This window comes from Aethalodelphis obliquidens, unplaced genomic scaffold (genome assembly GCF_003676395.1).
Source record: "Aethalodelphis obliquidens isolate GAN/ISIS:26980383/991018 unplaced genomic scaffold, ASM367639v1 scaffold24, whole genome shotgun sequence".
Lineage (NCBI taxonomy): Eukaryota > Metazoa > Chordata > Mammalia > Artiodactyla > Delphinidae > Aethalodelphis > Aethalodelphis obliquidens.
The window spans coordinates 18,465,623-18,484,969 of NW_020837968.1; the positions used below are offsets into that span (position 1 = coordinate 18,465,623).

At 49.4% G+C, this 19,347-nt stretch overlaps 1 protein-coding gene, 1 long non-coding RNA gene and 1 pseudogene across 9 annotated transcripts in view; 1 reads left to right on the forward strand and 2 right to left on the reverse strand.

Annotated features, from left to right (window-relative positions):
* The window catches only part of EPHX1 (epoxide hydrolase 1), a 60,505-nt gene that overhangs the window by 15,487 nt on the left and 25,671 nt on the right, over positions 1–19,347 (forward strand). The window contains exon 1 of one of the 8 annotated variants that reach the window (XM_027122328.1): positions 4,668–5,048. The exons of 5 other annotated variants lie outside the window; for them this stretch is intronic. The gene's annotated coding sequence lies outside the window, so the exon portion shown is untranslated. Of the gene's footprint in view, positions 1–4,667; positions 5,049–13,256; positions 13,369–19,347 lie in introns of those variants that run through there. 2 more of the 8 variants (XM_027122334.1, XM_027122330.1) reach the window with 2 other exon arrangements.
* LOC113628567 (uncharacterized) lies at positions 3,329–5,123 on the reverse strand. Its single transcript, XR_003436143.1, has 3 exons — positions 5,011–5,123; positions 4,457–4,555; positions 3,329–3,911 (listed from the first exon to the last, which is right to left on the reverse strand). It is a non-coding gene; the product is annotated as an uncharacterized LOC113628567 (long non-coding RNA).
* Positions 12,070–13,065, reverse strand: LOC113628565 (40S ribosomal protein S19 pseudogene; annotated as a pseudogene).

Genomic DNA, 19,347 nt, shown 5'->3' on the forward strand with positions numbered 1-19,347 from the left:
GCTTTTAGGATCTTCTCTTTTTCTTTAGTATTCTGAAATTTCACAGTGACTTGCATTGGTGTGTTCTTCTGGCTTTTTATTGTGTCTTTTTAATCTGGAGACTCCTGTGCTTTGGTTTGGGAAATATTCTTGGATTATTTCTTTAATAATTTCCTTCTGTCTATATTGTCTTTTCTCTCTTATGGAGCTCTTATTAGTCTGGTGACTTCCTGGATCGATCTTCTGATTTTTCTTTTCCTTTTTTTTTTTTCTTCCACTGTCTATCTCTTTGATTTGTGTTCTGTTTTTCTGGGAGAGTTCCTCAACTCTATCCTCTGACCTTTCTCTTAAATTTTTAATTTCAAAAAGTGCATTCTAATTCTCTGCATGCTTCTTTTTTAATTGTGTCCTGTTCCTGCTTCAATTCATTTTTTATCTCTTTGAGGATATTATAGTTTCTTCTGTTACCTGTGAGCACTTTCTCTCTCTAGTTTGGACTCTGCCTTTTATGTGGGAGACTTTTGCCAGTGTCTGGTGATCTTTTAACGTTTAGGAGTGAGGCACTAAAACACCATTTGGAAGTTCTGTGTGCGTGGGGGGCAGTAGCCTGATTGACCTCAATGGAGGGTGGTCAGATGGGGAGCCAGCTGTTTTGTTATGAGGCCCCCAGATGTCACTATCTGTGGCTCTTTCTATCTGTGGCTATTTTCTCCAGGACGGCTCATTTAGTTCAAAGGCAGATCCTCTGCTTCCTGCCTTGGGATTATTACTTGGAGACAGTGTTCTGTGAACTCAAGTGGGAAGGGGCTGAGGAGGGACTCACAGGTTAATGGGAAGACTTTCACTTGGTTCTACTGTTTTCAGTCGGTGCCTCATCCCTGTTCTACTTGGGCCTAGTGCCCCTGGGGTGGAAGCCTTTCAGTTCAGTCTCCAGAAAATAAACCCCTGGTCAGCCACAATGAGGGAGGACTGGTCGCTGGCTTAGACTATGAACAAGGGACAGGAGATACAAATTCTCCTTATACAAATTTTAAATTAATCCTCCTAGGGTTTTTTTCCCCCCAATGTGTGTGTGTGTGTGTGTGTGTGTGTGTGTGTGGTAAAATACACATAATATAAAATTTATCATCTTAACCATTTTTAAGTGTACAGTTAAGTAGCATTAAGGACATTCATTTATATTGTCATGCAACCATCACCACTACCCATTTCCAGAACTCTTTTCATCTTGCAGAACTGAACTTCTATACCCATTAAACAGCAATGCTCCACTATTGAGTCTTTGCCTTGCGTTCTCGGCACACCCAGCAGGAACATGCAGGGACACTCAAGGTCTATGGCAGATGACCATTTCCCACACCATCACACCCCTGCCTTCAGAGACTCCCCATACCTCTAGCTCCTAAGACTTTGCAGGGCTCTAAGGCAGGGATTGGCAAATGTTTTCTGTATAAGGGTCAGATAATAAATATTTTAGGCTTTACAGGTAACTACTCAACTCAGCTATTGTATGAAATCAGCCATAGACAGTATGCAAACAAATGAGTATGACTGTACTCCAATAAAACTTTATTTACAAAAACAATTTACAAAAATAAGTTGTGGGTCCTGTGTGGCCCATGGGCTATAGCTGAATGATCTCTGCAAGACTAGGGCAGGAATCTGCTTGCTTCTGATTGTAAAAAGCTTTTTAGCTTTATCTGTTCTGCTAAGTCAATCATCTGACTTTTCATCTTACAAAAATCTGTTGCCATTTCTCGTCTGCTGTTATCTTTTCTCCCAATCACTTTCTCCTGGTGGAACTTATAACTTTTCTACCCCTCTGTAGTTATTTCCACGGCGTTTTCAGTAGGGAACTGAGATAAATGTATATGTTTATTTAACCCACATTTTTTAAAACTTTTAATTTCAAAATAATTTCAAACTTACAGCAAAGTTGTTGCAAGAATAGTATAAGGAATTGCCATATATGCTTTACCCAGAGTTACTAGTTGTTAACATTTTGTTGCATTTGCTTTGTAATTCTCTCTCTCCATATATATATATATATATATATATATATATATATATATATATATATATATGTAGAGTATCTATAGTGTATGAAATGAAAGGACATTTCAGCCCTGACTCCTTAAATAATTCAGTGTGTATTTTCTGAGATCAAGGATATTCACTTAGAAAGAATTCATTCTCAAAATCAAGATATTTAACATTAATATAATACTATTATTTAATTTATAGATTTTCTTCAAGTGTCCCCAGTAGTCCCAATAATATTCTTCATAGAAATGGTGTCTGGTCCAGGATCCAGTCTAGGATAGAGCGTTGCGATTTGTTTTTATGACTCTTTAGTCTCCTTTCATCATGAACGTTTTTATCTGCCTTTCCTTTCCTTTCATGACATTGACTTTTCTGACATTGACATCTTTGAAAAGTACAGGCCAGTTATTTTGTAGAATGTTACTTAATCTGGTGTGTTTTTTTTCCTGATGTTTCCTCATGATTAGATTTATATTATGCATTTTTGGCATAAAAGATGTTTCCTTCCAGTGAATCAGGAATTGATCTACAATTTTTAGCCAAGATTGTTCCCCCCAACACATTATTCTTCATTCTCCCTGATGTACCTGGAAACTCTCCAGAAGTTTGTACAGAAGAACAGCCTTTGTTCTGACTTTTAAAAATACATAATTTATTCTAGAGATCACTTTATACCCATTCTTTCACTCCATAAACCTTTCAACAGCTTTTGACCAAAAGCTGAAATCTGATTGCCTAAATTTTGCCCTGCTGAGTTGGACTCAGTGCCTTATTTATTTACTGACTGTGTATATATAGACTGTACTTTGAAATATCTTGCACTGTCCTGGATTCCATATTCTAATACTGGAGGAATATCTAACCAAGGAGGAGGATATTAAGATACAGGAGTGAGGAGTGAGGTTACAACCTCAGTGCAGTTTTTTTATATAAAAATAACAGTTTTCTTGAGATATAATTCACATACCATAAAATTCAATAATTCACATACCATAAAATTCATCCTTTTAAAGTGAACAGTTCAGGGCTTCCCCGGTGGCGCTGTGCTTAAGAATCTGCCTGCCAATGAAGGGGACACGGGTTCGAGCTCGGGAAGATCCCACATGCCACGGAGCAACTAAGCCCATGAGCCCGCGAGCCACAACTACTGAAGTCTGCCCACCTAGAGCCGGTGCTCCGCAACAAGAGAAGCCACTGCAATGAGAAGCCCGCGCCCCGCAAGGAAGAGTAGCCCCCGCCTTCCGCAACTAGAGAAAGCCCGCGCGCAGCAACAAAGACCCAATGCAGCCAAAAATAAATTTTTAAATTTATATAAAAAACTAAAGTGTACAATTCAGTAGTTTTTAGTATATTAACAGAGTTATGGTGATACACCATCACCAATATCTAATTTTAGAATGTTTTCATCATCACTGCAGTTTGAAGAGTAACAAATTTGAGTCCCTTGGTAAAATGGCCAGAGGCAGAGCAGCTTCTGTCTGAAAGATGTGGGGGAGGGATGGAGGGATCTCACAGGCTGCACGTTTTCAAGAAGCACAGAGATGCCAGACACTGCAGGGATGAGAGAAGGCTTTTGTAGGAGGGTGTGGAATTAAAGAACAGTAGGATTTCATGTTTGGATGCAGGAGAGCATCCTTTCCAGGCATGCTGCACGAGCAAAGGTTGGAGATGTGACTGAATTGAGTGTGTTTGTTAGCCAGGAACAGCCTCTCTTCACTGAAATGGAGAGTTCTTGGGCCAGGGTGAGCAGTAAGGTTGGAGGCCAAGGGGGTGAACTTTATCCTGAAGTTGTATACAGGGTGACAGTGAGAAGTTTAATATCCCTGTAACAGGCCCTGGTTCTGGTCTGCTGGCTGTGATCTTGAGGACGCCGGGTGTTGAAACTGCATCTGTGAGCACATAAAAACGGTGTCGGAGGAGTTGTGAGGCGGTGACGAGGAGCGATGACAGAGGTGACAGGGTAGGTTTTCTAAGGATGAAGGTCTGGGGATTAAACGCTTGTTGCAGAAGTCAAGAGCCAAGCATCCACTGGCCTGAGCGCCCAGCTTCTGCTGAACTGAAGTGGATTGATTAAGCGCTACTGTCCAGGGGTTGAACTACCCGTTGTAGACCTAATCCTCACCACGAAGACCTCTTTGGGTTTTGTTTGTTTGTTTTTGGTTTTGTTTTTACATCTTTATTGGAGTATAATGGCTTTACAATGTTGTGTTAGTTTCTGCTGCACAACAAAGTGAATCAGCTATATGTATACATGTATCCCCATATCCCCTCCCTCTTGAACCTCCCTCCCACCCTCCCTATCCCACCCCTCTAGGTGCTCACAAAGCACCGAGCTGATCTCCCTGTGCTATGCGGCTGCTTCCCACTAGCCATCCATTTTACATTTGGTAGTGTATATATGCCCATGTTACTCTCTCACTTCGTCCCAGCTTACCCTTCGCCCCATCCGTGCCCTCATGTCCGTTCTCTACGAGTGCGATGAAGACCACTTTGAATGGGTCGTACTTTCACCCAGACTAATGCTTCTCAGACTCTGTGTGTTGAAAGACAAATTTGTTTGTTTTTAAATTTCCCAATCTGTCCTGGACCAATACATGTGTAAAATACAATAGCAATGAACGGCTAGAAATATGAAACAAGTCATACAACGTGCAACCTTCGGGTTTGTTTTCTGATTCAGTGGACAAAGTTACTGCCTGAGTTACTAAACACTTCGGCTTCGTTTCTGTCCTCGGGTCCGCGGGCAGCACTTTGAGAGCCCTCTTCCAAAGCAGAGGCGGAGCTTAGGCAGGTGCAGAGATTCGCCCGGGTCGCTCAGGTTCCAGGGGCGGAGCGCGACTGAACCCGGGTAGCCTCGCCGCCCTGGGCCCGGCCCCGGCCCGCCCCTCTGGGAGGCCGAGCCGGGGCGGGGTCAGCGTGGTGTTGGCAGGGGACGCGCGGATAGGGAGCAGGGGAACCCGGGGAGCCAGAGCCGGAGGGACCGCGTACCTGCTGCCGCCGAGCCCGGGAGCCAGGAGCAGACGACCGTAAGCGCCCGGGGGCGTCGTGCGCAGTTTCCGGGGCCCGGGCGGCCGTGACCGCGCTCTCGGGGTGCAGGGGCGGATCGCGATCCCGCGGGCTTGGGGACGCTGTCGGCCGGCGCCGTCCGGCCAGGGCTCCAGGGAGACTTCCAGACAGGCCTCCGCTCCCGCCCGCTTCCCCGCAGCCCGCAGCTCCGTCGAGACCTAGGCTCCGAGCGCGCCGCTCGGCCCCCGCCCCCTCTGGCCCGCAAGCGCTCCGGGCTCCGGGAGAGGCCCGCGTGAGCCCTGCGAGCGGGCTCGGGCCAGCGGGGGAGAGCAGCGGGACCCCGTTGCTTGGCTCTCCTGGAGAGTACCGCTTCCACGTTGCGTCTGGGTCACGCAGTGCAACTGCACTTGTTTGTCACCGGAGTCCTAAAACCGATCTCAGGTCTCTTAGCTGAGACGTGCTCTCTCGCCATCTCCGTGCGCCGCTCCAGTGTTTCTCTCCCTCCCCTTGCTCTTCTTTCGGGAGAGAAGGCCAACCTGCTCAGCTCAGCGCAAGGGAGAGGAAACCTGGGCCCGGGGTTAAGAGTTCACCATGTAGCAGGAGCCCAGGGATGTGATCAGTGTAAGCGCAGCAGAGGCCCGAGTCTCCTTTAGCCTCCCTCCCCGCAGGAAGCTGGGGAATTTAAACCTCCGGCCCCTCACTTGCCCGGCCCTTCTGACGCCTAAGGGGTGGAGGCGCGGTCAGACTCTAACAATGTTGTGATCCTAGTTTTGACTTATTTTGAAGCTTCGTCCCCCACCTCTTCGCTCTCCTCCACTATATAAACTTCAGGCTCCACAAAGCCTGGGTGGGCCCCTGGCGCCCGGATGCGCAGACAGCCTTCTCTCTGCCCTGCCCCACCTCCCCGCGCTGTAGCTCCGTGCCGGCTCCGCCGTGGAGTAGGGGGGACTTCTGCATTCGGCACCTCAGCACCCAGTACATCGGATTCACGAGCTGTTGCGGGAAATTGCTGAGAGCATTGGGATTTATGCCTGTCTCAGTGCCGCTCCGCAGACTCCTCTGAATTCAGCGTTAAAAATAAACTTCGGCAAGAAGCGGCACCGCTCCGGGAAGTAGCATTGTCTTCTGGCATGGTGGTTGCTTCCTTCAGGGAGTGGGGGCTTGGGGACGTTGTAGGAGGCTTTCACTAGCCCCAGCAGGTCTGATTTAGCAAAAAGCAGTTTTTCCTTCCCACATGTCCACACCTAGGCGTGGGCAGTGCGAGCGTGCTGACCACTGTGTGTAGGCTCTGCCCCTGCACCGGGGCTCAGCAGGGAGCATGCCTTCACGGAGTCTACCGTTCTGCTGCGGGAAAGATGGACGATACGCACAATAGATTTGTAAAATATAAACTATGTTAGAAAGCGATGTGGGAGCAAAATACAGCACTGAAAAGAGAAGTGGGGGGGGGGCGGGTAAAAGAAGGCCCCCCTGAGAGGGGATATTTGAATAATACTGAGGAGTAAGGGGGTGGCAGACTGCTATCTGGAGTGATGGTGCACAGGTCAAGCAAGTGCAAAGGCCCCATGGCAGGCATGTGGCTGGCATGGATGAACTTTATATCTGTGTTTGCTGAGTGTGGGCCAAGCTGCCACCAGGGTCCTTTAGTGTGAGTGGGCTACTGGATAAACTTAACTGGCTCAGCCTGAGATCAAGAGGCTCCCCCCACCTCCAGTTCCAGGAAAGGAAAGTCTTGCATGGGAAATAACTGCTCAGCAAGGCCGCCAGGGTGAACTTCAACACCACCTGCTCCCACCACATGCTCCCTGTGTAATCCCACCTGCCTCCCGGCTATCCCTTAAGTGCATGGGCTGGTACAGACTTATGGGAGTGGGATGTCCGTGGTAAGAGACTGAATGGGGCCTCTTTGGGCAGAGGGACCTTTAGAGAAAGGGCATCGGATCACTGGAGGAAGTGGAGTGCCTCCCCCAGCCCCCTCCTGTAGTGTCCTCGTTCATGTCTGAGGTCTAAATCCAGCACCAGCTGGAGGGCACAGGGGGCCTCCATGTTATCAATACACGGTGACCCTCCCATCGACATAACCTAACATGCCCAGGCTTAGTGATTGCTGACTTGCACCTTGACTTTCCTTCTAGCATCCTGGCCTAGCCCAGACATGGGAAGGCGGGGGCTGCTCAGATTCCAGTTTTCCATCCTTGAGCTGAGTTACTCAAAGACATGGAACCCAGCTGGGCTTACAAAATAAGGCAGGGCTCAGTGTGAGCTGCTCACTACTGCCGAAGAAGGAGCCCAGAGCATACCCACTCAGGCTGGAGTGGACACAGACAGAACAGGCCTGTGGTGACTTGAGGGGTCTCTAGGATCCCATGCTCAAAACCCACCTCTGATAGGACCCTACATCCCATCATAGTGATTCATTCCTTTGAGAGGTGATACAGTGATGTGGAAAGAGAATTGGCATAGGAAGACTATGTGGCTGGTATCCCAGCTCTGCCAGTAAGTTCCCCTCTGGGGACCTCATCCATGAAATGAGGTTGGGCTATATAATCTGCAAGGCTTCTTACAGATCTAATATGTGATGATTCTGTGGTTAAGAATCCAAAGGGATCTTCAGAAAAGGAAAGAGTTTACTGGGAAGCTGTCAGTTTTGATGGGGCCTAGGTGGTCCTGCAGCCTACGCCGGGTTCGCTGCGGGCCGCGTCAAATAAGAGTGAAGGGCCTGGCCAGGGTGTAGGAGGCAAGACCCCAGGCAGAGGTCGAGGGCCCAGGGTGGAGGCAGAAGAGTCACTACCCAGGTCAGCTGGCCCCACGGGTCACCTGTGGGCTGCTGGTGGGTGGTTCTTGGCCCGAGCCTAGTGGTTTAGGAGCAGAGGCTCCAGGGGCCGTACGGTCAGGTGGGGAAGTTGCAGCAGGGAGATGGCACCCCAGCATTTCCCCCAAGAGGGAACCAAAGCTTTGCCAAGGATCCAGCCCCCACCCCCACCCCCTTCCCTGAGGAGGGAGTGCTGGACGCTCTCTTATCAAGGAGAGAACGGCACGATCCTGCCCTTGGTTGCCTAAGTGAACACGCCATTGTGCAAACCAGGTTCAAACCGAAACTGCCTCTTCTGCCATCAAGGTTACAGTTGGCCCTCCGTATGCCTAGGCTTTGAGGCCGTGGATGTGGAACCCAGCCGTACGGAGGGCAGACTGTACTCTGCCATTTTATATATGGGACCCGAGCATCCACCGATTTTGGTATCCGGAGGGTGCTGGGACCAATCCCCCACGGATACTGAGGAATGACTCTATGTTTACTTCCTGAGGGAGGTCATCGTTCATCCTTTGTCACCAGAGAGCAGCTGTTTTCACTGTCTGAAGTCTAGCCTGTGAACATTCCTTTAGACAGGCTCAAGGACCTGCAGTGGAGTCCTCCTGTCCACTGGACCCCATGGTCTGTCTTGGCTTTGCTGTCAGGCAGCGGGTACCGTTCTCACGAGGAGCCATTTGAAGGCACAGTCCAACTACTGCTAAGCCACACCTGTTAGGCTCAACTGAAAGTGCTTGCGGTAGGAAAAAAAAATGCTCTTCTATTTGGGGATTTCAAGGACTTTCTGGAGGAATCTATAGCTAATGGGAACCATGGGTCTTGTCCCGAGTCAAGAGCAGGAGTTTTTACTACCTTTAGCGTTTGGGAAGATTGATAAACAGACTGAATCGAAATATCTTCTTGGCCCTTGCAAGCTGGGTTAACTTGGGCAAACTGTTTAGCCTCTTGGAGCTTCATTTTTCAATCTCTTTAAAACAGAAAACAATTACGCCTTACTTCTTAGGGTTATCGTAGCACGGGAGATGCTGTGCTTACGGAGTCTTCCCACCACCATGTCCAAATCCAGGGCTTCTTTGGGCTTCCTCAGAGGAGGTGGTGCTGCCCAGACGCGTCCTCATGTTCTGGAAGGGTTCTGAGCGTCCCCGCCGTGGGCCTATCGGGCTGGCTGTAGCCAGGGTGTGGCCTGCGCTGTGAGCCGTGAGGGCTGCAGGAAGCCAGTGACCAGCAGCGGGAGGCCAGGTGCCTCTGAGTCAGAGACCCGTGTGGTGCTTCTCAGTGGCTGGGCGTGGGCCTTCCCCGAGGACCACCATCTCAGGGTGTCCCCCGGCGGCTCAGCCTGCCACTTGGCTTTCCAGGTGGCATGAGTGGCCTTTGCGATACTGGGTGCGACTTTCTGATTGGACTACCCTTCTTGTTAGAACTGGAGAGACTTGGACCTTTTGGAAAGTAAGAGAAACACTGATTCCAGCACCAAGCTCCATGATTAACCCCTGAGTGCCAAGGGCTCAGGGAAATCTGACGCTCTTACCAACTCTTTAGGAGAAAATGGATGTATTTTCCTGCTTTCCGGGTTTTCTGCCTGTGAACCAAGTTGTCTCTGTGAGGACGCAGGAGCCGGCAGGCTGGCCACCAGGTGGGGGAAGGCGGCCCCCTGCCCTCGGCCGGGTCTGTGCCCCCTTCCCACAGGTGGGTCTCAGGGTCACAGTGATACTGTCAAGATGGAACACCTTAATTTCAGAGTTGCCCCCTGGACCTTTGGTTGAACTTCAGAAGTACTTTCAGCCTTTTTTGACTTTTTATTTCTTTTTGCAACCTAGACATTTCCACAAGCAAACTGACCTCACCAAGACACCAGCAACCCAGAATATTCCTCTGAGCTCAGACTCTAGTCCTTAGGGCTGCAGTACGTGAGGCACAGGGACCCTTTCAGTGCGTTTCAGACAATAAAGCCAGCTCAAATGACTGTGCTGTGGCCCAGCTCGCAGTGCTATCCTGTTACACGCTATTGAGGAAGCTTCCAGACTGGGAGCACGTCGCTGAGGAAAAGCAGGCTTGGGGAGGGGAGGGAGGAGAGAGAGTGTGGTTAGTGGTGGAAAGGAAATCAAATCGGTGTATTATACACCTATATAATAGGCCCACGCCTATTATCTCCTGAAATAGGAGTCTTTCTCTCCTCAAATAGAGAATGTCACGTATTGAAATTCCAGGAAGGTAATGTTTTTTCCTCATAGGCAGTGAACTGTGTTCCGCTTGGGTTTTTTCTCTGGTAATTTAAACCAGTGGACAACTTGACAGAATGCGAGATGGAAAGGATTCAAATGAAACTCCCAGAGCATGAGTGTGTGAACCCTGCAGGGTGGAGAGAGTCTGCTCCCCACTTGTGTTGTTTAACTAAAAGTCTGCATGGCAGCTTGTGTAAATGAGTTTGTGGTGGCCCCTGCTCCCCCAGCTCAGGGGCGTTTAAAATCTGTGGAGGTCAGCATCACCTCTCTGAAGGTGCTCTGGGCCAGGCAGCCCACCCATATGATTCCCCCCCTTCACCCATCCAGACCCTCCTGGCAGGTGCTGAGGCTGCCTTCACTCAGGCCCCAGAGCCGAGAGCCCCCTCCTTATCCTAGGCCATGCTTCCCTCACTTTCTGCCTTCCAGCCACACTGGCCTTCAGGCATCCTATCCGCCCCGGAACCCTCTGCCTTTCTCTCTTTCAAGGATCGCTCCTAACTTCCCTTCTTGGTTCAGATAACACTTCCTCAGGGAAGGTTCCCTCAGCTTCAGGGTAGGCCTCTCTCCCCGACCTTTAGTGTCCTCAGGATTTAAAAACAAAAAGCGAATGCCTGTGACAGCTGTTCCCTGTGCGGCCACTTTCCCTGAGTTCATTCAGTAAGGGATGTACTTTATTCCACCCATTTTGCAGGTGTGGAGACTAAGGCTCGGAGAAATGAAGACACTGGCCTAAGTTTACCTAGGCTATGGCTGGTAAGGGATAGGGCCAGGATTCAAAGCAGGCCCTGAGTGCCTGACCACCAGCCGAGCTGGCTCCTGAGTCCATAAAGATTTTCATCAGATCAGATCAGCAGTCAGTAATTGTATTCTTTCTGTCTATACAGGTGTGTGTATGTGTGTGTGCATATATATATATATCTCGTTGGGGGCATGGGGATGGGGGCAGGGGGCGGGGGTGACCCTCCAGGTCATACAGTGATGTGCCTTCACTCAGGCCCCAGAACAGGGTTCCCCATAATAAGGCTGCCCCCCCACACTGTTTTTACTTTTTTACTTCCCCTTGTTTTTGCCTACAAACGACATGTTTCTTTTCCTGCCAGGCTGCTCTCCCGGGGCTTGGTTCCAGATCTTTCAGGGAGATAAACATGGCCCTTGTCCCAAGTGCGGAGCATTCTAATCTGTCCAGCCCAGCTGACCTTGCCCATGGGCCTGGCCCACCCCAGCACCGCTGGCCACTGGGGTTCCGAGAAAAGCCTGTGGGTGGAGAGGCTGGTCACGTGCTGGGCTGTGCAGAGTTGGGGAGGCCCTTCCCCCAGGGTATTCCCCCATCTGTACTGGGCCAGAGTGGTCTCCACTACAGTGAGCTTGCCTGGGAGTTTCGGGCATCGCTGTTGGGGAGCCCCTGGGAGCCCCAGGCTTTGGCCAGCCTTCGGTGCACGTTGCTTGGAGGGACGTTCCTGGTCTGGGTGGCCTTCCTTGACATGCCCACCTGGAGTGGAAGGGAAGCCATCTGTTTTCCCCTTTCTGCTGGATATGTCTCTCCCCAGGGAGGAGCAGCAAGGCTGGGTAGGGCGGCGAGGGGCCGAGGCCGAGGAAGCACACAGACCCCCAGCCCTGCCTTTCTCTGGCCTGGAGTCGGGGGGCACACAGTGTACCCCTCTGCCCCGCGCTTGTGGACCACTGGCCGACTACTTCCCCAGAAGGAACACAAGGTTATTACGCTCCTGAGTCTGAATCCCTGTCAGGAAGACATCAGACAACAGGCTGGAGGGAGGAATCCCCCGTGCAGGCCACAGCTGGGCCTTCTCCTGGGGCTCAGGTCTGTGTCCACCCTCTCGGCCTCTTCTCTCTCTTTTTTTTTTTTGTTTGCTGTATGCGGGCCTCTCACTGTTGTGGCCTCTCCCGTTGCGGAGCACAGGCTCCAGACGCGCAGGCTCAGCGGCCATGGCTCACGGGCCCAGCCGCCCCGCGGCATGTGGGATCTTCCCGGACCGGGGCACGAACCCGCGTCCCCCGCATCGGCAGGCGGACTCTCAACCACTGCGCCACCAGGGAAGCCCTCGGCCTCTTCTCTTGAAGGACATTTGGGCATCCAGCCCAAGGCCAGGTACATGGTAGGAGTTGGAGTTAGCTAGTAGCTTTCTATGACTTGGGGAGCATTTTCAGATTGTGAGTTTCTCACCACCTGCCTGGGTCCGAGGGAGAAGACTCTCCGAGGGCAGGCTGGCTGGCCCACCCCTCCCCCCATCGTGGTCAGCAGGATCCTGAGGCTGAGCCTCATCTTTCTAGATCCCAAACCCTGACATTTACAGTGCGCCTGGGATACCGGCCCATCTCTACAAACTAGGCTCAGAAGTAGGTCGTCTATAATTCCTCAAGGAGAATTCAGCCACTTTTTGCTCAAAAGGTCTGATCATTTTCAACGCTGTCATTCAAAGAACTTTTAAATTCATTCATTCAACAAATTTTTTTTTTATCACAAATTGTCAACAGCACTTCATTTTGTTCGAATGCTTCTTGTTGGCAGCTGCCACCCATCCAGCGATTCTGTCCAGATCTCTCTGTCCCTGAGATGTCAGTTTGTAGCCCCCATCTTGGTCCTTTCCCACCTTTTTCAGCCCCTCCAGGGCTTGGAGAACCCGACAGACCACGCTCTTGGAGCCTCTGCCGAAGTGGCTGGGCATGACACCGTTTCCCTGACACCCACCATAGATCTTGGTCACGGAGCCCCCGCCCCAGCCCCGGGGCTGCCCCAGAGATACAGATGCCTTGCTGTGGAAGCAGCTCGTGTGTAGAGCCCGTTCTTATCGTAGGGAGTGAGCTCTTTATGCTTGGCCGGCTTGACAGTGTCCACCCATTCAGGGGCTTTCAACTTCCTGGACTTTCTGAGGAAAGCTGCCAGCACTCTGACGAACTCCCGCTGGTTCACGTCTTTTACAGTAACTCCAGGCATCGTGCAGCCTCCGAGCTGCCAGCCAGGGGAAAAGGCCATTCAACAAATATTTACCGAGCATCCAATAAGTGCCAGGCACTGGGGACACAGGGGAGCCAAAGCAGCCCTAGTCTCTACCCTCAAAGAGCTTCCTTCCAGTGGGGGAGACCCCTACCAGTCACATAACGTCATGGACAAACGTGACAGTGACGAGGGGTAGGAAGGAGAGGTGCGTGGTGCTGAAATAGGCTTGGAGGAGGGACACGATCTGAAATCGGAAGGATGAACGCAAGTTAAGGAGCTGAGAAGGGACGGGAAGAGCGTTGCAGACAGAGGGAACCAGCATTTCCGCGAAGCCCTGCAGCCGGAGGGAGCAGGTGAGCACACACGCCTGAAAGGACATGGGGGTCAGGGCTGAAGCCTGGGAGGGGTGTGGGCAGGTCAGACCACACAGGCCTTGAAGGTCACCTTAACCAGCGTTGCTTTGTCCCCAAAGTAGCAGGAAGCTATTTAAGAGTTTTAGCAGGGGGTGCGACAGAGTCAGATTTGCATTGCCAAAAGATCGCTCTGGCTACAGAGTGTATTGGGGGGGAGAGCAGGGGTGAGTGGACCGGCTATAGTCCAGGGAGAGATAGGCACCTGGGCACCTGGGCGGGGTGGTGGTGGTGGAGAAGGATTGGGGATATAAGTTGGGAGGTAGAGCTGCCGGAACTTGCCGAGAGATTGGATGTGGATGAAATGGAGGAGGGGGCTTTCAAGGACATCGCCTGGGTTTTTGGCTTGGCAGTTGGAAGGTGGCTACTGCCAGCTACAGTGAGAGGGAACCCCAGAGGAAGACAAAGTTTAGGGAGACAAGTGCAACTTCAGATGCACTGGAGGAGGTTTTGAGACATTGAGGAACTATCGACTTGGCAGGTGGGTGCCTGGGTCTGGAGCTCAGAGGGGGTCTGGGTTAGAGATGCTCATGTCTGTCATCTGTCCAGAGGTGGCAGTGGGAGCCATGTGCACAGAAAGGACAGCCCCGTTTGGACACCCGTTCTTCGGCAGCCAGTGTTTCTCCCACAGCCCAGCCAGCTTTCTTTACCCTGTTTCACATGTTCGCCAGGCCCCCGGCCCTCAGATGCCCATGGGTTTCTGAGTTTCCGGATTCACCTTTGTCTCCAGGGCTTCTTGGCCACTGGGAAGTCACACCTCAGCTGCTGAGTGCGTTTGCGCAGTTCTGGTGCTGCGAGGTGTCTGACTCACTGTTGGAGCTGGATCACAGGGAAGACTCACTCTTGTGGTTGTCCATATTTTTTAAATGTATAATTATTTTGTTTTGGGGTAGATAGTACATGCATTTGGTAAAAAGAATTTTTTTTTTCAACATGCAAAAGCATATTCAGTGAAAGTTTGTTTCCTCTTTGCTGTCTTTTGAGAACATACCTTTATATGATTGGGGCAGCAGGAAAATGTTTATTTATCATATAAATGTTCCAGAGATGGAACAGTAATAGAGCACTGAAAATTTTGAAGACTGGGCATTTGTTCTTAAGAGTGTGCGCCCTGGGGGAACTTGATATATTTTCTTTCCGCCCTGACTTTCTCAATTAGTTGGGATTATGTTAGGCTTTATATAATAGAAAACTCAAAATAACAATGGATTAAACAATATAGAAGTTTATTTTCCTGTCATACAAAGGAAGTTTGGGAGTAAGCAGTCCAGGCCTGGGCTGGTGGCTCCATGGTGAATGCAAGATCCTTCCATCATCTCTGATTTCCATCCTCAAGATCACTTCATGGTCCAAAATGGCTACCAGAGTCCAGCCATCATGTCTGAGTCCCAGGAAGCATGAAAAGAAAGGGGAAGGGCAAAAGGGTGTGCTTCCCAGCTGAGTCAGGGCTCTCTACATAGTTTTCCACACACATGCAGGACCCATGTACTCTTGTGTAGGTTGTTTACTGGACAAGGATGCCATTCATATCATCAACATCATGGATTTATATTTTATTTACAAGTGCTTTCTAGCATATGGCAAAGCAGTATATTAGATTCATCTTGTGATGGTATTTTGAGGAATGGATGCCCTTTCCTAATCACACAAAGGTACTGTCTGGATCACAGATGGCTCTGCCTCAAATACACTTCCAGCTCTTTGTCAGCACCTAATCACCCTGTCATACTGAGCTGCAAAGAGGGCCAAGAAATGTAGTGTTTAGCTGCGCTTCTCCAACTAAAATAAAAATTCCAGTGCTGAGAACGAAGAGGAAAACACAGCTGGCAGTCTGCCACACTATCAGTCTCAGGGCATATTTGCTGAAGCAGCCCAATCACTAAGGGCAGCTGGGGTGGAATGTTGGTTTTGAGTAATCTCTTGCCCTGGCCACCTTTTTCTCATGCAACCATGAAATACTCACCTCCCAAGTATATTTCCTTTCCTCACTCCCCTTGGCATCTAATTTACAGAAGGGTCATCTGAATTGCAAACACAATTTCTAAGTTAAACTCCTGAGTCAGCTTCAACATGATGAAGTAACAATTCATAAAAGAGATAAGGTAGGGACTCCTTTCAGCTAATATAGAAATTAAATGACTGCACTCCAAAGTTTGTAATCGTCAGCTCTACACTGAACATGGATGTAGATTCTTGTGGTTCTTTGCTTACACCATGCACTTTCTTACTTCCATGCCTTTGCACATGCTCTCTTTTCTCCCTAGATTTATCCCCATTCCACCATTATTTTCTGCCTGGTAAACTCCTATTCATCCTTAAAAACCCTACTCAGTGACCCCCTCCTCTGTGAAACCTTTGTGGCAGACTTACCACTCTAACTTTGCACACTTCTCTTCCATCTGTGCAGATATATTGTATCTATCATTAGAAAGGTGTTATTTGTTCATCTGTTTGTCTGTCCTACTAGAGCATGCACTTCAGCAGGTACAGGACTGTGTCTTGTTCCTTGTGCCTGCAAAGACCCCAGCTCATAGTCATAGGTAGCGTCTACTAAACCGCCCTTTGATCCAAAAGCAAGTTTATACTTACTTTTCCAGCACCAATACAAATCTCTTATTTACTTTAAAAGAACAAAATGACTTCTTGATACTTTACATATTCAAATTACAAGAAAAGAGTTTTCACTTGAACTTTCAGTATCAATCTAAAAGTGAATTGTGGGCTTCCCTGGTGGCGCAGTGGTTAAGAATCCGCCTGCCAATGCAGGGGACACAGGTTCGAGCCCTGGTCCGGGAAGATCCCACATGCCACAGAACAGCTAAGCCCGTGCGCCACAACTACTGAGCCTCCACTCTAGAGCCCACGTGCCACAGCTATTGAGCCCGTGCGCCTGGAGCCCATGCTCCGCAACAAGAGTAGCCCCTGCTCGTCGCAATTAGAGAAAGCCTGTGCACAGCAACAAAGACCCAACACAGCCAAAAATAAATAAGATAAAGGAATCGTATGTTTTTCTTTTTAATTCCATCGGTATTTTTATTTATTTATTATTTTTGGCTGCGTTGGGTCTTCGTGGCTGCAGGCGGGCTTTCTCTAGTTGCGGCAAGCGGGGGCTACTCTTCGTTTTGGTGTGCGGGCTTCTCACTGCAGTGGCTTCTCTCGTTGTGGAGCATGGGCTCTAGGTGTGTGGGCTTCAGTAGTTGTGGCATGTGAGCTCAGTAGTTGTGGCTCGTGGGCTCTGGAGCACAGGCTCAGTAGTTGTGGTGCACGGGCTTGGACCAGGGCTTGAACCCATGTCCCCTGCATTGGCAGGTGGATTCTTAACTACTGTGCCACCAGGGAAGTCCCAATCGTATGCTTTAAAACTTGTGTTTTTGCCCCAAGCATAACAGAAATACTATACATTCAGTGAAATTATTAGACTGGGTTTCCTTTTAGCAATCCTAGAGAACTAAGCACCCTTTTTACTTGGTCTCCTATAGTTAAAATTGTCCTTTTCGAGTAAGACCCAGAAAGACAAAAGAAAAGTAAAATAATAAATTGCTCTATTTGCCTCTTTTAAGGGTAAAGGTCACCATATTGCACAACTGACTTCTTCAACTTGAACTAATTCCTAATTTTTTCCCAAGTTTCAGAAGCGCATGCTCAAAGCTTCAGTATAGAATGTGGGGACTTAAACTTCATATAATCCCATTTCTTATGAGTAGTCAACTGCTGCTCAGATTTACTTCTCAGCTCAACATTTTAGAACTAAATGACCACTGTCCTCCAGTTACTGTGTCTTTAAAAAAATTAGGCTAGTTTACAACAAAAGCTGCATTTTCCTTACTAGACAAACTAATCATTTTTTAAGGAAGGGTACTGTGGCTTCAAGAAAAAAAATTGCTTTCATTCTGAAAGGCTACCACCCACTCTCCCATTCTCTCAGCAAAGTGTTTTGCCAGTATTCTGGAAAAGTGCATTACAAACAAAACAAAACAACAACTTAATCAGATAAAATATATTTTCTGAACTTTTGGAGTAGATGAATTACCTTCCAGTTTCGGGTGCTAGCATAATAAAGCAGGCACTCTCGTTTTGCATTGTATTACTTCTGAATTTTTCATGGTGTCTCCTAAATATTGATGTTTTGAAGTAGATAGAATATTTTCTACACCAGCAGGAGCTGACCACACAGAAGAGATAAATATAGCTTTCCTTGGAAACGGGGAGGCTTAGTAAACAGAATTCTGCTCCCTTGCACTGAGAATGTAACTTCTCAGAAGAGTGGGGACTACCCAGGTGCACGGACTGCAAAACACTGGTAGCCAAGATGTACGTGACCTTGTGCTTTCCTTATCCTTCAAGTCCGTCCTTGGTGAGGGCACATGGGGAGGCCAGCAGATGCCCACGCCATGCACTTTCCTGCTCCCAGCCTGCTTATCCCTAAGTCATCTCATAGGGATAGGGGTCCTCTGGGGTCTCTTCCTGCATGAAGATTCGGCACAGTAATAAGGGCTTTGGGGGAAGGGGAAGGAACACACATCGGTAGAGTACCTGTTTTGAGCCTATGAGATCGGCGTTATCCCCATTTTAGAGAGGAGGCCACAGATGCTCAGAGCAGTTTGGTAACTTGTCCAAAGCCCCTCAGCTGGTAAAATGGCAGAGCTGGGCTTTGAACTACTCAAACAGGGAAGCAAGCTAGAAGATCCTTTACTGTAAACTCCAGAATGTTCCCGGTTCTTAAAGTCAAAGGTAGTCCGAGTTGCTGTTGGTGGGGCGATGTCTCATGGAACGGGGGTTCTACCAGGAAAGCCAGGCTGGCTCTTCAAATGGGAACACCCAAGTGGGCCACCAGGCTTCCCCAAACTCACAGGGTGTTTGCATTTCCTTGATGTATGGCAGGACGGGGTGACACCTTGTTCCCAGGGACCCAGTGACTAGGTCTGCCCTCTAATGTCCCACCCTCCTCCAGGAATCAGGCTTACCTGCGGCTGACTTCTGAGTCCGTAGTTCTCACTGAGTAGAGAATCAGAGCCCGGGTGGGGTGCCACAGTTGAGGGGCAGCACACAGGCTTATAGGGAGGCCTGCGACCGCGGTCACCCCACACTCGTGACTGCTCAGCGCACCCCTGCATTGTTAAGTCACACGCCCCAGTCTTGCTCTTGAGGCCTCTCTTTTCTGGGCTACATGCGGACCTGTCCCCTGTCTGCACACTGTATTCACTGGGGAGTTGACAACATAGCGCTTGGGCTCCAGCCCCCATACCAAAGGAAAGCGCTATCCTCAAGTCTCTTACTACAGATTCGGTTTGCTTGTCTATGTCCTTTATATAAGTGGAGTCATGCGGTGTGTGCTCTTTTGTGTCTGGCATCTTTGGCCCAGCACTCTTTGTGGGATTGATCCCTGTCACTGTGTGTAGTTACAGATCGTCTGTTCTCATTGTATGGTGTTCCCTTGTGTCAAGAGACCATCATCTGTGGTGGAAGGACATCTGGATTGTTTCTAGTTTTTGGCTTCTACAGATCGGATCGGATCGTGCTGTTACGGACATTTCTCATTTGTGACTTTTGGTAAACACGTGGACACATCTCGGTTCGATCTATACCTAGGAACGAATTGCTGAGTCATAGCGTTTGTATCTGCCCAGTTTTAGGAGATTCTGCCAAACAGTCTTCCAGAGGGATTTTACGAAAGTCTCCTGTTACATTTTGATTCATCCTAGTTTCTCTCTAGCACTGTTACCTCAATTCCAGTTTTGAGGGGACCCTCCACAGACCCTTCCATCTTAAAGGAGTCCAGTGGTAGGACTGAGGCCCACCAGCCAGAGGTGGGCCTGAAACCCCAGCCCTGCAGCTTCAAGCGTGTGCCTGCACTGACACTGAGCGCCTCCGTGGGTAGAGCCCCGTGCTTGGAGCCACGGGGAAGACAGAAGAAACAGAAGA